Source organism: Grus americana, chromosome 2 (assembly GCF_028858705.1).
Source record: "Grus americana isolate bGruAme1 chromosome 2, bGruAme1.mat, whole genome shotgun sequence".
In the NCBI taxonomy this organism is placed as follows: Eukaryota; Metazoa; Chordata; class Aves; order Gruiformes; family Gruidae; genus Grus; species Grus americana.
In genome coordinates, this window is record NC_072853.1 from 104,485,568 (window position 1) to 104,502,329 (window position 16,762).

A 16,762-nucleotide genomic window follows, 5' to 3' on the forward strand; every position below is an offset into this window, starting at 1 on the left:
ATTTAGGCCTGAAAAGATATTAAAACAAGTTTAATTAGTCAAAGTACAGTAACACAGGGTTCTTAAAGGGAGGAAATCAGAGACCACTGTTCTGTGGCCTCTTCAGGCTTGACTGCAGCGATGCACAAATCTGTAGCATAAACTATTTTCCTATTTCACATTTATCCATTTTTAAAATGATGAGCAAATGGAGCTTGTGGACAGAGTCGTGTTTTGAAACATCCCTGTGCAGCTCAGCTGGAACCAAGTGTTTGGGCTTCCCTGTGCAGGACACTTTCAGCTGAGTGATGCCTGCTCATTGGCCCTAAAGCTGGAATTCTGCTCCTGTTCTAAAGCACGCTTGTGCCTCTAGGCAAATCCCCTGATACATCTGATGTTGACAGATGGTCTGAACTCCATCCAATACTTTGGATGATTCAGGGAGCAGCATAGTCCTGGGATCTTTCTTCAGCAGCATTTTCCTCATTCACCACAGGAGCTCTGGAATCGTCACTGGGTCGCTAGATGTGCCCAGCACCAGGTCAGCAGAGGTCTCTTCCAGTCCCACCTCCAACTCTTCCAGTGGGCTTTAAGTCTCCTCTGCACTCACAAGACTTTCGGGAGGAGCTGGGCCTTCTTACAGTCTGAATAGTGAGCTTGCAAGTCCTGCAAGAAGAAATGGTGAAATAAGCAGTAAGAGCAAAATTACTATGTCCTGCCTGGGAAGCAGTGGATGCCATGCTCTTCCAACATGGATTCTCCTGGGAAAGTGTTGCATGTTCTGCCCAGTTTCATTTGCAAATATATATTCCTTTATTTCTTTGTAGACATTGCACTATGTCAATTCTATTAGCTGAGCAATCCTTATGCAGAGGTGTCATGGTTTAGTTCCAGCCGGCAGCAGGAATGGCCAGAAAGGGAAGCATTGCACATTCTTTGCATGTATTCTGGTGTCTGCATCAGGGTATGGAGATTTCCCGTCTTGCTCCTCCACCCAGATGATAGATGGGAAAAATAAAAGGTAATGTTCAGAACAGTTGTTTGACAAGGAGAAATGAAGTCTTACAAAGAGAAGTTTTGCTCCCATCTGTGAATCTGTGGTGCACATACATTTTCCCATCAGTTGCAGCAATGCTGAAGAACGCATACAGCTAAGCTTTTCTGTTAAGGAGTTCTTAGAAATGTGTGTATGGCAATGTGTTTGGGCTGCTTTGCTGCTCATGCATTCTGATTCATCACGAACTGTGGCCTCTTGGGCATAATATACATGATCTGCTGCACTGTGACAGTCTTGGTTGTTGGAAAGTGTTTGCATGGATGCACAGCCTTGTTTTGGTTTGTACCTCCCTAAAAGAATTTTAATTGGAAAGTGTCTTAAAAACTAATATGGTTTCAGCCTCTAGTATAGTAGATCTGACTTCTTATACTTAATATGTATGGTCAATATAAATTTATTCCTGTAATACACTCTAAGTAATAGTTACAGTTCATGAGGAAATCTATTGAAGCACTTACTGTTGAATTGCCTACCTTAGCTCTTGAATAAAATTCCACAGTAGAACGTTTAAAATATTCCTCTAGAGGAATGTGCTTGTTTGTTTTGGGTTTTGCTTAAACTTCTGTGTATACTATTGAAAACTGAAATAACATGCAGTGTCTTACTTGATACCTTCTTCTTGGTTTTCAGACAGAATGCATTAAAACTTTCTGAAATTCTGTAAATTAGCCTTTATGGGCTCTGTCAATTAGATGTATAAAAGGTTGTATATTCTTTGTATCGTTACCATACTAGAAAGCACTTTGTGCCTGGGGAAGGTTTGCTTATTTATTCAGCCTAGCTGACCCTTAAGCAATGTCAGTTATGCACGGCAATCTCTAACTGCAGTCCTAAGGATGTTAGACAAACCTTTTAATAGGCCTACTGCCTACATTCTCCAGGAAAAAGAATGTTTTCAAGACAAAGCTTCTTCCCAAATATAAATTGTTTTGCTTGCATGCTATGGTGTCTTCCCATAAATGACAGACATTGACTTGTAACCTGTTTGCTGAATGTACTGATACACATGACTGGGCACACTAAATGCCTCAAGAAAAGCTTTCATTTTTCTTTGAGAAATCTCATTCTCCTATATTTTGTAGAAAGGTTGGACTCTGAGTTTGCAGCCTCTGGGGGAAAAAAACCCCAACGAAACAAAAAACCACCAACAAAAAGAATCCTGAAGTTTTAAAATAAGTGGTTGAAGTGACAACTTTCAGTTCAACTTGTTTGTAATAACACATTTTTACTGATTCTCAAGCTGAAAGAGAATGTCTTGCTCCTGTTCCTTGTGGCTGTTTGTGTATGTGCCTAGCCTTGTGTCAGTGGTACGCTGTTGCATTTTCCAAATGATTCTCTTTTATTTCAAGAAAAGCTTTAGGAAGCAATTCTTTCAGTCCTTTTGCTACTTATTTGAGGGGAAACAATTCCTAAGCCATGTCTCATTTGCTCTTGTCTATGCAGGTTGTATGTTCATATTAAAATATATTGAAAAGCTTTGAAATAATCAGTAATGGCCAGTAATCTTATGATGCTATATAAACATTAAGAATTTGAGAAACTTAGTGCTGTGGTGTTATTTAACATATACCTACCTCTCTGTTTAACTGTAATCCCAGATACACTAGAAAGGGATGGTTTGTGAAGTTTATCTGGTAGACATTTGTGTTGGGTTTGCGTGGCAAGGTTTTGGTAGCGGGGGGGCTACAGGGGTGGCTTCTGTGAGAAGCTGCTAGAAGCTCCCCCTGTGTCTGATAGAGCCAATGCCAGCCGGCTCTAAGACGGGCCCGCCGCTGGCCAAGGCCAAGCCAATCAGCGCCTCTGTGATAACATATTTAAGAAGAAGAAAAACACTTAGAGAGAGCTTTTGCAGCCGGAGAGAGGAGTGAGAAGATGTAAGAAACTCTGCAGACACCAAGGTCAGTGCAGATGGAGGGGGAGGAGGAGCTCCAGGCGCCGGAGCAGAGATCCCCCTGCAGCCCGTGGTGAAGGCCATGGTGAAGCAGGCTGTCCCCCTGCAGCCCATGGAGGAAGGATGAGGGGGTGTAGCGATTCCACCTGCAGCCCGTGGAGGACCCCACGCCGGAGCAGGTGGAGGCACCTGAAGGAGGCTGCGGCCCGTGGGAAGCCCACGCTGGAGCAAGTTCCAGGCCGGACCGGTGGACCCGTGAAGAGGGGAGCCCACGCCAGGGCAGGTTTGCTGGCAGGACTTGTGACCCCGTGGGGGACCCCACGCTGGAGCAGTTTGCTCCTGAAGGTCTGCACCCCGTGAGAGGGACTCCATGCTGGAGCAGGGGAACGATGAGAGGAGTCCTCCCCCTGAGGATGAAGAAGCGGCAGAAACACCGTGAGATGAACTGAACGTAACCCCCACTCCCCGTCCCCCTGTGCCGCTGAGGGGGGGAAGGTTGAAGCCGGGAGTGAAGTTGAGCCCGGGAAGATGGGAGGGGTGGGGGGAAGTGTTTTAAGAGTTGATTTTATTTTCTCATTCCTCTACTCTGTTTTGCCTAGTAATAAATTAGATGAATTCCCTCTCTAAGTTTGGTCTGTTTTGCTCGTGACAACAATTAGTGAGTGATCTCTCCCTGTCCTTATCTCGACCTACAAGCATTTCATTATGCCTTTTCTCCCCTGTTTAGTGAATAAGGGAGTAAGAGAGCGGCTCTGGTGGGCACCTGGCCCCCAGCCAGGGTCAACCCACCACAACATTTCATGTTTAGCTCATTTGGAAGAGGATTGTATGTTTATGGCAACACATTTAAATTTGTAATACATGACATGCATAAAATCCTCTAGCTAGGTGGCACCATATGTCAACACGCTTTACGTGAGTTATCATCGTTTGAATTCATGCTTCTGATGCTGCCATTGAAATGGAGTTCAATTTCGCAGGATGTTTTTTAAAATCAACCCAGAGTTTGTATAACAAATTGAGAAAACGAAATGCATGTGTTTTAAATGCACCAAAGGATTTTAAGGAAACACTAAAGACTGATTTGCAATTTTTTTTTTCCTAATAACTACTGTATTGAAAATTGTGTTGAAGTAAGGATGTGAGCAGTGGTAAGAGAAATCAGCTTAGTTCTGTTCTTCCACAGGACAGAAATATGTCAGTGAAAATGAAGAATTGTCTAAATAACTGTGAAATTTAATATTTTTTTTTAAACAATCAATATCATGCTTTGGCACAACCATCTTCAGTGGCAGCAAAGGGAATGTTGAGAATATATTGCACACATTTGCAAAACATCTTTGTAAACAGGGATTCAGCATGAAGCAACCTTCCTCCACTGTCTGTTTTGAGATACACAGGTATAGGGACAGAATTTACATGAAAATATTAGGAATAAATTAAAAAAAATCTTTATAATGTGCCTCCTTTGCTCTTTTATGAGAAAGGAAAGGAAAGGAAAGGAAAGGAAAGGAAAGGAAAGGAAAGGAAAGGAAAGGAAAGGAAAGGAAAGGAAAGGAAAGGAAAGGAAAGGAAAGGAAAGAAAAGAAAAGAAAAGGAAAGAAAAGGAAAGAAAAGAAAAGAAAAGAAAAGAAAAGAAAAGAAAAGAAAAGAAAAGAAAAGAAAAGAAAAGAAAAGAAAAGAAAAGAAAAGAAAAGAAAAGAAAAGAAAAGAAAAGAAAAGAAAAGAAAAGAAAAGAAAAGAAAAGAAAAGAAAAGAAAAGAAAAGAAAAGAAAAGAAAAGAAAAGAGAAAAGAAAAAGAAAAGAAAAAGCATAGTGACATTTTTAAAGGCATGTAGTTTTTTGCTTTCTTGCAGATTAATTGCTATGACAAGAGATTAATGCAGACAAGACCTGAACAGCTGACCAGCAGAAATAACCTGATTTCTCCACTCCTACATTCCAAGAGTGAATGGTTGGTCTTTACCACTCCAGTCCTTTCTGAATTTGTTTGAGAACTGAAAGAAATAATTTCAACCACTTATTTTAAAACTTCAGGATTTTCTTTTTTTTCCCTAACCTTCTACTGTCCTGCTTGAGATATGTTTTATTATAAATGCTAATCTGTGTTCAAATAAAGAGGAAAAAACCCCATCCATGTCACCAATTATGCCACAAGTAAGGGCTATGGCATCTCCAAAGGGATGACATTTATTCCCACTGAGCTTAAGCCCTCACTTGAATATTGTAGAACTGGGTTTATGTCAATTAATTGGGTTTATGTTGGTTCCCATCTTGCAGGAGGGTACATGTGTACTTAACTGTGTGTTGTGTATGTTATAGTCAATAATGTTTTGAAAGATCCTTTAACTAGGTGGTGGCTGGAAGAAAAGGGACATGAGGCAGGAGAGGGAGAAGAGCACAGTTGTTTGGAGGCCAGGAGATAATGCATTGCAGTTGAAGGATTTTCCCTAGAATGATCAAAAGTGACTAGAAGATGTCTTAATCACAGAAAGTACCCTCCTACAGAGAAATCCTGGTCTTTGAACTAGTAAAACAGGCTGCTGCTTTTTTGAGGGGTTTTTTTTTTTTCCTTTTTTATTTTTTTAATCATGAGTCTTTCAGGTACTGGAAAAATAATGTCATAGGAAGAAAGCGTATCTTTACACAAATTAAAAAAAAGTGTTCTTCATTGTGCACACCTTCACTACTTTATAGTCCAGCTAGCAGTGCAGGAAAGAAACGAGTTCTAAGCAGCTGTTGTCCCATCACTTGACTGCAGGTGAGGGGTTGCCTTGCTCACCAAGAATCTGCAAGAAGCCAGGGCAGAGTGAAGTTTCTCCTCTACATATGTGATAAAGGAAACAAATATACAGAGCAAAACTCCATGCATCTCCATGACTGCCCATCATGGTCCAGGCCTCTTTACTCATGGACATCAGAGTATCCTACAGTAATACCATAAACAGGTTATTCTGGGCTGCCATTATGTGCTTGGAATGCATGCAGTGCTGCTTTGCAGGAGTAATGTATGCCAATCCAGGTATGCTGCCATTGTTACTAGGGAGTTATTGTTGGAAATAGAAGACTTGATGAAACATTCTTTACACTTAGTGCTTTGGCTCACAAAGAATTTCAATTATAAGAGTGGATACAATTTTTTGCAGGGAAAAACCCCTCAGAAGCAGCCATATAAAAACCAGAATGCCCAGCTCTCTATTTGCTTATGGGGCACTCTGTCCATTGCAGGATTAAAAATAAGTGAATCTGTAGTGGATTTATGAACTAACACTAACTTTATTTTCAGAAGGGTCAACTTGGATAACATGAAACACCTTGTAATCTGATTGCTTGTTCTTTGGAAATTCAGTACATTGCAGAGCATGGTCTGAAGTTCTGCATTAAGTCCAAATAAGAATTTTCCTTTTACATGGGAGAAGGAGAAAGGTTTAACAGCATAATGAGAAAGAAACACTGATAGGCAGTATTTCACTGACTTTTTTATGTACAAAACATAGATTGTTGCTAGGAAATGCTAGGGTGTCAATGGAGCACTCTTATGACAGCACTGTAATTCTTGTTGAAAGAGAGGTTGAGTAGTCAGCGCAGCTGTAGGTCTTATGCCTAAGCTTTTTTGCAATGTGTTTAACAAAATAGTCTATTAATTGTGTCCCTGCTTTTTCTTCTTTTGAAAAAAGAGATAAAAGTTTAGCATACACTGAAAAAAGCAGGATGCTGATAAATACCACGTCTTTATATCTGAGTAATTAACAGCCTTGCTGAAGCTCTGATGTGTCTGCAGTCCTGTTTTTTCAATCGTGCATCTACTGCACCATCAGTTGAGGCCTTGTGCTTTAGCTATGTCTGTCCCACAACCATTTGATTAGTCTTTATGTTGAGAGGCGCCACAGTCACAATATTATGTATCACATAACCTGTGCTTTTTGTAAGTTTGACTAAAAGCAGCTAAATTAATTATATATTCATGCCCATTTTGTATTGAAAATGTCATAGAACTCTACAAATTCAGATGGATGTGAGTGACTTCACTGTGAAACATATGTGTACAGTTGTATTTACAATGCAGAAGACATCTAGGAAGGGAAGACAGAAATCTGTAAACCCAGTAGCGTGCTGCATTTCTTGCTCGGGAATTCTTGAATGAGATGAAAGATTAGGTTGATCCTTCAGAGGTCTTCCCATTTCTCTCTCTCTAGAGGAGGAGATAGATCTAAGCTAGGAAAACTTGAAGGATCCTACTAACTTTTGTGAAGCCTGATTTATATGCTGTTTTTCAAAATATAGTTGTTACATACCAAAGATGTAGAATGTAGTAAGAGGTTTTGATTCTAACAGTAATAAAAGTATAAAAGAAAATGCAGCTAAAACAGGCATTCGCCACCTATTTGGCAATGTGTTTTTATGTTCTGACAGAAGGTTTTAAATATAAGAAATATTGAGACTCTTCTTTCTTTTCTCTTAAATTCTTGCCTCTTTTAACAGATATTTGAAGAGATAAAGTCCTAAAACTGCTATATCTCTGCATTGTCCCTTTCTGAATTAGATTTTTTTCACTAGCTTAGCTGCTGTTCTGTTTCTGATGAAGAATAACTTTGCCTAAACATCGTAAGAAATAATTGCATTTGGCCACACAATGAGACTTCCTGGACTGGTGAAAAAAACACACCTTCCCATTGTCCTTTTGTTGTGTCAGTGAGCAGTCATTCTCTTCAAAATATTGGTAATTGCTGTCATGGTAACCAAACAAATACATGGTGTGGCAACTATTTTCAGCATTGCACATGTGATAGCTCTTCTGACTGTAAACCACTTCAGATTTAACCAGGACAAGAAGTGTCTTTTAGTTTAAACCTAGCATAGACTGATCATTCTTTCTGAACAATGGTCCATGTGTGGGGATTTTTTTGTAGTATTTTTTTTTGCTGGGGTTCTTTTAGGCAGATGAGTAGCAGGTTAAATTTTAGAGGTGGGAGGGGAATGACAGGCCAACCAGTGCAAAGTAATCAACTTGTTCCTAGTAGCTATTTGCACTAGTCCTGAACACCTGCACCTAACTTGGATAGGGTTGGCACTAAAATTTTGAGGGCTCTGGCAATAACCAACCTAGCCCTTGTGTTCTTCAGCACAAGAAGAACAAAGCAACAGGAGCTTCACAGAAACTGATGGTCACACTGCAACTTGTGGAAAAAAAGGTTCCTCAGATGACTGTAGCAAAACAGCAAAGAAAAGAGTGGGAAGGAAGGTGAGATAAGCTGTCAGGGATGAAGAATGGGGGCAAATTATGAACCAACAGTTGGACAGCTTTCATGTGTAACTTTTGTCTTTGGTTTCTGCAATAACAATTTAATGGTAATATGCCTTTTTTTTCTCTGCCTTCTCTGCACCAGCTAACAACAACTTCTAAGAATTGTAAAGATCACCCTGTAACATCCAACTCTGAGGAAGGCAATTCATATGCTTCTGGATATTAGAGAACACTTGATTGTAAATGATTGTCTTAGGACATAATTCTACTAAGCTGGGGAAGAAAATGGAGCTTGAGATTCTTTTTAGACTGCAGATTTATTTCCTGTTCTGAGGAAGGCAGGCTGACCTTGTCACATTTGGATATGATTCAAGGGAGGAGGCTTCAAAGAGGTGAAAGAAAGAAGATTGTAATAGGGTTTTAATTAGTTCTTAATACTATTAATTAGATTTTTTATTCACACAATTCTGTGGCATGTCACATGCTACCTAAAATCTGAGAAAGGGCAGAGAGTAATATTTAGCTTTCAGTCAATAAGCATAAAAAAAAAATCTGAAAAAATGTTTTCTCCCTTCATAATATTGAAAATACACTCTTGCCAATTGAGAGGGGAACATGCAAAATGAACATGGGTCTAACCTGCACAAGAGGAAGATAAGCTATGCTAGCTGATGTTTTTCCTCTTCCCTTATGATACTGAAGTTCTTACCAATAAAAGAAATATTTTAATTCATATGATATGAAACTGTTAGAAAGGGTACATACTTAATCACAGTTTGTTTTTCTTTGAGTGACAATTTGTCATTAAAACACCTGATGCCGCCTTAACTTGTTTCAACACAAGTCACTGGTCTACTTGTTCTTCATCATCTTACTTTCTTACCTTGTTGCTGCAACAATTGAACCAGCAGTGCAAAATGTGTTAAGAAAAACTTGAATAATCCCATTCCAGACTTCGACAGAAATAAACATAAACATGTCATCCAGAATCAGCATTGTTATCTCTGCAAAGCCAATGTGTAAATTATTAGATTAAGGAAAAAAATAAATTCTGGGGTTTAGGGGGAAGGGATGGGGTTTTTTCTGATTTTTTTTTTTTTTTGGTGACTTGGCCATAGAAAGACTTGCTGGTCTTTCCTACATATATTGTCATTATACATTTAAAATTTCATTATCTTCTATTAGAGCAACCTTTTATTAGAATTTATAAACTCATAAGTGAAGACAAGGTATTCTGCTTTTAAATTTTTAGAAGTACTTTTCTTAAAATAATTTTGCTGTTTCAAGGAACAAAATTGCACTGTTTCTATCTATGTTATGGATCCCTACAAGCTTTTTTTTCAGCCTGCCACTCTGTGTATTACATGTAGAATTAGGCCATTGCAATAGCAAGAATGTACTTTTTCTATCTATCTGCCTTGAAACTTGCTCAAATTTAGTAATATTTTTATCATACTTGTTAAACTAAGGCCAAATTCCCAAATATTACCTGCATTGAGTATATTTTTCATCCTCCTACAGATACTATACAGTATCTTTGCTAACTTCCTTGCCTGGTTTAGTCAGTGTTATAAGGACTTAGTAAGAGAGTGCCTACTGCTTGCCTTTCCCATTGCCACTGAGGCACTAAGGAGTACAACAGATCAATATATGTTGATTGAAATGTTGGTAAGGAACTGAAGTGGGGAGAGTCCAGGACTCTAAGCCTGTTATGAGATTGATAATTTAGTGCACAGTAAGCAAGTCTTTCGTTCTCTGAGATGTTTGTCTATTATATTCAATGAAATTATTTTAAATGTGTGGGGGGGGTGTTTCTCATTCCTTTTCAGGCAGCCAAAAGCCAAGCACTTGCAAGCCAAATGTTTTTAATAAGTGTATTTCAGACTTTGATGATAACTGTAAGTGACTGAATAACTATGCGGAAGTCAGAAATTACTGGGGTTATGTTTTACAATGAGTGAGAGATGCTCTCTTTCTTTCCAGTGGTCTTTTGGATAATATCTCACTTCTTGGCAGGGTTAAACACATTCACTGCAAATCAAACAATACCATCAACCTTTTTTCAGTAGTTTTCAAATAAACTAGCTTAGAAATTTTCACTTCCCTTCCACATAAAGGTCAGGAATTTCCAGCTATTACGGTGCTTCCAGTTTGTTTCTAATCTATCTGTAAATATCTTACGATAGGTATCAACTACTTTGATTTCTGTTTGGTTTAGAATAATGTTAAGTCATCATTAGGTTTTGGAGTTAATTGGTCTGAGAAGCAGGGAGTACATAACTGACTTTGAAGCACAAGAAAAGCATCTGATGGAACTGCTTCTCTTCAGGTAAGTTCTGAATTCAAAACCTTGTCTTTTCCCTGATCCCTCTGGTGCTGCAAAAGGCAATAGGCTTGGTATTTCTAATCTAGCATGATTGCCTGTTTACCCTGCTACGAGAAACTCAGTACCTTGTGAAAACACAGGGACTAGCACAACCCTTGCTGGATTTGCATTCCAGGAGTTCACAGGCATCCTACCCCAGTTCCATACTGCAAAAAAAAAAATTATTATGGGAACACAGGGATTTCTCTTATTTGCAGTATACAGTTCTGCCAGACAATCTGCATGTGCTGGTTTTGGCTAGGATAGAGTTAATTTTTTTATAGTAGCTAGTACAGGACTGTTTTGGACTTGTGCTGAAAACAGTGTTGATAATATAGAGATGTTTTTATTGTTGCTGAGCAGTGCTTACACAGAGTCAAGGCCTTTGCTGCGTCTCACGCCACCCCACCAGCGAGGAGGCTGAGGGTGCACAAGGAGTTGGGAGGGGACACAGTCGGCACAGCTGACCCCAACTGACCAAAGGGATATTCCATACCATATGGCATCATGCTCAGCATATAAAGCTGGGGAAGAAGAAGAAAGGGGGGACGTTCAGAGTAATGGTGTTTATCTTCCCAAGTCACCATTATACATGATGGAGCCCTGCTTTCCTGGAGATGGCTGAACGCCTGCCTGCCAGTGGGCAGTAGTGAATGAATTCCTTGCCTTGCTTTGCTTGTGCACGTGGCTTTTGCTTTACCTAGTAAACTGTCTTTGTCTCAACCCACGAGTTCTATCATTTTTTCTCTTCTGATTCTCTCCCCCATACCACCGGAGGGGAGTGAGTGAGTGGCTGTGTGGGGCTTAGTTGCCAGCTGGGGTTAAACAATGACACTGCAACATCTCTTTTTCTGAATGTTATGATGGACTGTAGTTCTCTGCGAAACTGTTGCTAGGATAATTCTGATAGGAAGCCAGCAGAACAACATTATGTCTGGTACTATGGTAGAATTGTAAGTATGATAAAATTGTAACTTGGAGGAGCACCTGAGAGAAAGCTCTTTTTTTTTTTTTTTTTTTTCCTCTCAAATAGTGGGTTGGTACTTCTGTAGTCGGGCTCTAGCACTGATTATGTTGACTGCCCTACCCACTTACAAAGTGGAAGCAAGGATGGGAATACTAACAAACCATGCAAAGTTTCCTAGTGTTGTCACCAAAATCCGGGAATAAACCTCGTAACACCAATGTAGTGTTAAAAGGCAGGCATTCTTTATTGCAGCGCTGGATGCATGGGGGATAGCTCCACCCAACGTGCATGCCAGGTGATCACCAACACACAGGTTATGTAGGATCAAAACATACATACTCATCGTTTTTCTCAGAAAGGGCAGTCCTATGCTAATCATTTCTTGGAATCCATTTCCATATTCTCCTCCCCGTCACGCATGCTCAGTGATTTGAGTCGGTGGTCCTCAAGGGGTCTCTGGTGGACGTCAGTTGTCACACACCTGTGTCCGCTGGATGACCTCCTTCATGCAGGCATGCGCAGTATCCTTGCTGTGGGTGCACCTGTCCATAGCAACTTACTTCATAAGATTAATATCTCCAAACCTATTGTTCAGTTTGGTAGGGACTGTACATGGAACATAGCAGCGCTGTACCTTGCCATGGTCAGTTAGCTTCATTACCTATTACCTTGGTTACAAACTAATTCTCTCAAACTGATTCTATAGTTTCGGTTTCACGGCCCCTATCCCACGGTTACAGTGTCTGACCTTTTTCCACCTGGTAGTATTTAATTATAGATCATTCAGTCTTGTCCGTCTACGTTAGGTGCTTCTGGAGGCCCAACTACTTTCGGAGTTTTGCAAATCGTCAGGCAGCCTCACATTACTGTCCTTAGCTGGCACTGCTGATATTCTGAACATCTGAAAGTCAAAAAGGCTAGTACAGGTTCTTAATTAGATTTCAGTTCATGCTCTGCAGCTCCAATTTAGAAACTCAGTGTTCTGTAAGTATAATAATCTTTTTCTCTTGTTGGCATGTCTAATGTTTGCTGACCCTACAAATTTTATCAGTTAATGTCTTTTGAGAGTATAACCACTGCAATGCAGATCATGGTGGTTGCAGTAAAGCAAACAGACAAATGTTCATTTTTCTACCTGCAGACCAAAGCCCCTAAATCATGACTAGAAAATCAAGAAAGGTTGTGGTGTCTTTCAAAGGCATAAATCTGGATTGCCTATGCAAATATTTTAGTTATTACTAAACTGGGAGCACTCCTCACTCAAAAAATAATACTACAGTGGTTTCTATGTAAAAATATTTCCACCTAGATAGACAATCTTGTAGTCTTAAGCAGAAAGCTAAGGGAAAACAATCTGCCATTAGGGAGAGCGTATGAAATCAGGCAAAAATGTGATGTTCCTTGGAAATTTTTAATGTTCTGTTCTAGTGTGTCAAGGATTCAAGAATCAAGCCAGCTCCCAATAAAAGATCAAGTGTCACCAAAACTTCAGAAATGTCGTCGGTTCCTTTACTTGTTTCTCTCCAAGTCCTCAGGTAATGGACTCAGGTAATACTTATATGCAGAAAATTACTGCATTTTATTAACAATTAATTATGAGATGATATAAATAAAACCTCATCAGCTCTGAGCTTTATTAAGCTAGGAACAAGCCTGCACTATATTTTTGGCCTTCAATCAAAATTGTTATTTTTATTAATTCAGGATACCTCTACTCACGTTCTCTTTCAAAAAATGTCTGATCACAAGACATCTAATTATAATGAAATTCTAATATTACTATGCTTGGGTCGTGGTTCTGGCCAGGATAGAGTTAATTTTCACAAGGAGCCAGGACAGGTGAGCCAAGCTGGCCGGTGGCTATTCCATACCATGTGACATCATGCTCACCGTAAAAGGGGGCTGGTCGGGCAGGGGTGCGTTTGGTGTGGCTCCGGGATGGGCTGAACGTGGGCTGAGCATCCAGTCGGTCCTGGGATCGGTAAATTGCTTTCTGTTATCACCCACTGTGTATATTCTGTTATCAGTACTGTTTTTGATTGTTTCCCTCTCCCTTGCTATCCCAGTAAACTGCCCTTATCCCAACCCACGAGGATTTGCCGTTGTTTTTCCCGTTCTCCTCCCCATCCCGCCGGGGGAGGGGTGAGCGAGCGGTCACGTGGTGCTCAGCTGCCGGCTGGGGCTGAGCCATGACAGTTTGCTTTATTTTTCTCTCTCACAGTTTATTTTAATGAAGATGGCTATTTTCACATACAACTTTTTTCCACAGTTTTCATTCAGTTTCTTCTATGGAGATCAAAGGAAGGTACTTGCTGTATTCTCCTCCATAAAATTCATTGTCTCATCTCTTGAAAACTTTTGCTGAAAACTTTTGCTAAAAACTTTACAATAAAGTGAAAAATTTTGTAATGAAAAATATCACTAGTACATTTGAAAGAAATTATTTACAGCATCTTTGGGTGGTAAATTTATTATTGAACCAGTTGATACAGGTTGGATATTGCATATTGCTGTCCTCCTTGCTTCCTTCTTTCTTGTAAAATTGCTGAACTATGGGATTTTCTTCTAGTAAGCTTTTTTCCATAGCAGCAGAAAAATGCTGTAGAATGCACTGCAGGCATCTGAACCTCATCCAGCAGAGCATACTTGACCATGTTTATGCAATGGAAAAATAAAGTGATCCTTAGCAGGATATGTATAGGTTAATTAAAGCAAGATACAGAATCATACAATCATAGAATCATTTTGGTTGGAAAAGACCTTTAAGATCATCAAGTCCAACCATTTAACCTAGCACTGCCAAGTCCACCACTAAACCATGTCCCTAAGTGCCACATGTACATATCTGTGTGACTCAACCACTTCTCTGGGCAGCCGGTTCCAATGCTTGACAAACCTTTCAGTGAAGAAATTTTTCCTAATATCCAACCTAAACCTCCCCTGGTGCAACTTGAGGTTGTTTCCTCTCATCCTATCACTTTTTACTTGGAAAAAAGAGACTGACACCCCCCTGGCTACAACCTCCTTTCAGGTAGTTGTAGAGAGTTGTAACCATGGGATAGGGGCTGTGAAACCGAAACTGTAGAATCAGGTTGAGATAATTAGTTTGTAACCAAGGTAATAGGTAATGAAGCTAACTGACCATGGCAAGGTACAGCGCTGCTATGTTCCATGTACAGTCCCTACCAAACTGAACAATAGGTTCAGAGATATTAATCTTATGAAGTAAGTTGCTATGGACAGGTGCACCCACAGCAAGGATACTGCACATGCCTGGAAGAAGAGGGTTATCCAGCGGACACAGGTGTGTGACAACTGACGACCACCAGAGACCCTTGAGGACCACTGACTCAAATCACTGAGCATGCATGACGGGGAGGAGAATATGGAAATGGATTCTAAGAAATTATTATCATAGGACTGCCTTTTCTGAGAAAAACGATGAGTATGTATGTTTTGATCCTACATAACCTGTGTGTTGGTGATCACCTGGCATGCACGTTGGGTGGAGCTATCCCCCATGCATCCAGCGCTGCAATAAAGAATGCCTGCCTTTTAACACTACATTGGTGTTATGAGGTTTATTCCCGGGTTTCCATGACAGAATGATAAGTTCTCCTTTTCTCCAGGCTAAACAACCCCAGTTCCCTCAGCCACTCCTCATAAGACATTCTCTAGATCCTTCACCAGCTGCTTTGCTCTTCTTTGGACATGCTCCAGCACCTCAATATCTTTCTTGTTTCTCTTGGCTCATATTCAGCCAGCTGTTGACCAACACCCCCATGTCCTTTTCTACCAGGCAGCTTTCCAGCCACTCTTCCCCAAGCCTGTAGCGTTGCATGGGGTTGCGGTGACCCACGTGCAGGACCCGGCACTGAGCCTTGTCAAATCTCATACAATTGGCCTCAGCCCGTCGATCCAGCCTGTCCAGATCCCTCTGTAGATCCTTTCCGTTCTCAGAGGGATCTGGACAGGTTGGATCATGTCCAAAGAAGAGCAACGAAGCTGGTGAAAGGTCTAGAGATCAGGTTAGTCAAGCAAGGCCTGCCTTTCATAAACCGACGCTGACTGGACCTGATCACCTGGTTGTCCGTACATTCCATGTGATGGCACTCAAGATGATCTGCTCCATGACCTCTCCTGGCACCAAGGCCAGACTGACAGGCCTGTAGTTCCCCAGATCCTCCTTCTGTCCCTTCTTGTACATGGGCATCACATTGGCTAACTTCCAGTCAAATGGGACCTCCTCAGTTACCCAGGACTGCCAATAAATGATGGAAAGTGGCTTGGTAAGCACTTCCACCAGCTGCCTCAGTACCCTTGGACGGATCCCATCCAGCCCCATAGACTTGTGTGTGTCTGAGTGCTGTGGCAGGTCAGTAACCATTTCCCCTTGGATTATGGGGGACTCTTCAACCTGGAGAAGAGGAGGCTCTGGAGCGATCTCATCAATGTGTACAAATACTTGACAGGAACGAGTTAAAAAGAGGGAGACAGATTCTTCTCAGTAGTGCCTATTGACAGGACAAGAGAAAATGAACACAAATTAAAACATGTTTTATTGGTTGCTCTGTTTTGATACTCTCTGTTGGGCTGAACCATATCCGCTTCCCCCATGCTGGTCTGGCTAGCTCAGGAAGACATTACTCTCCACTAGTCATCTCAACGAAGACTGTTTATACAACCCAATGACCCACTGGTACACCCATGTATCTGAAACAAGAATTACCCTCTAGTTCCCCCTTGGGCTGACGTAAGTTCAGCTTTTTTTTTCAATAATTGATGCTCATTCTTTATATTGTCCCTGAGATAATTATTCTTTTGGTCATCTCTGAGCCTTCTTCCATTGTGAGTGTGTGTTGGTCAGTTACAGTGGTTCAAGATCAGAGTAACTGAATAGTAAGGTGGAATAGTCATCCACTGAGTAAAATGTCAGGACATTAAGATAGATAAGTTATTTTCCATTAAGATTCAAATGAAATAAAATTATTCAACCTACAGATATATATCTTGAAAGTTGCAGCTGCAGGCTGTCATATATTGGCCTCCTTTCCTGTGTCATTTTGCTGCTATTCTGCCAGATCTCTTTTGCTATATTCCAAGTAATTTACTCTTTTTAATAGTTTATTTTAAATTTTTATCTTATTTTTGTTTACTTTTAAAACTCTGAATTCCTATGGGTTTGTATATTCCAAATTAGGAAAAATATTTTACTTAGACATGGGATATGGGGATGTTTGAAACTGACAAAGCATTGC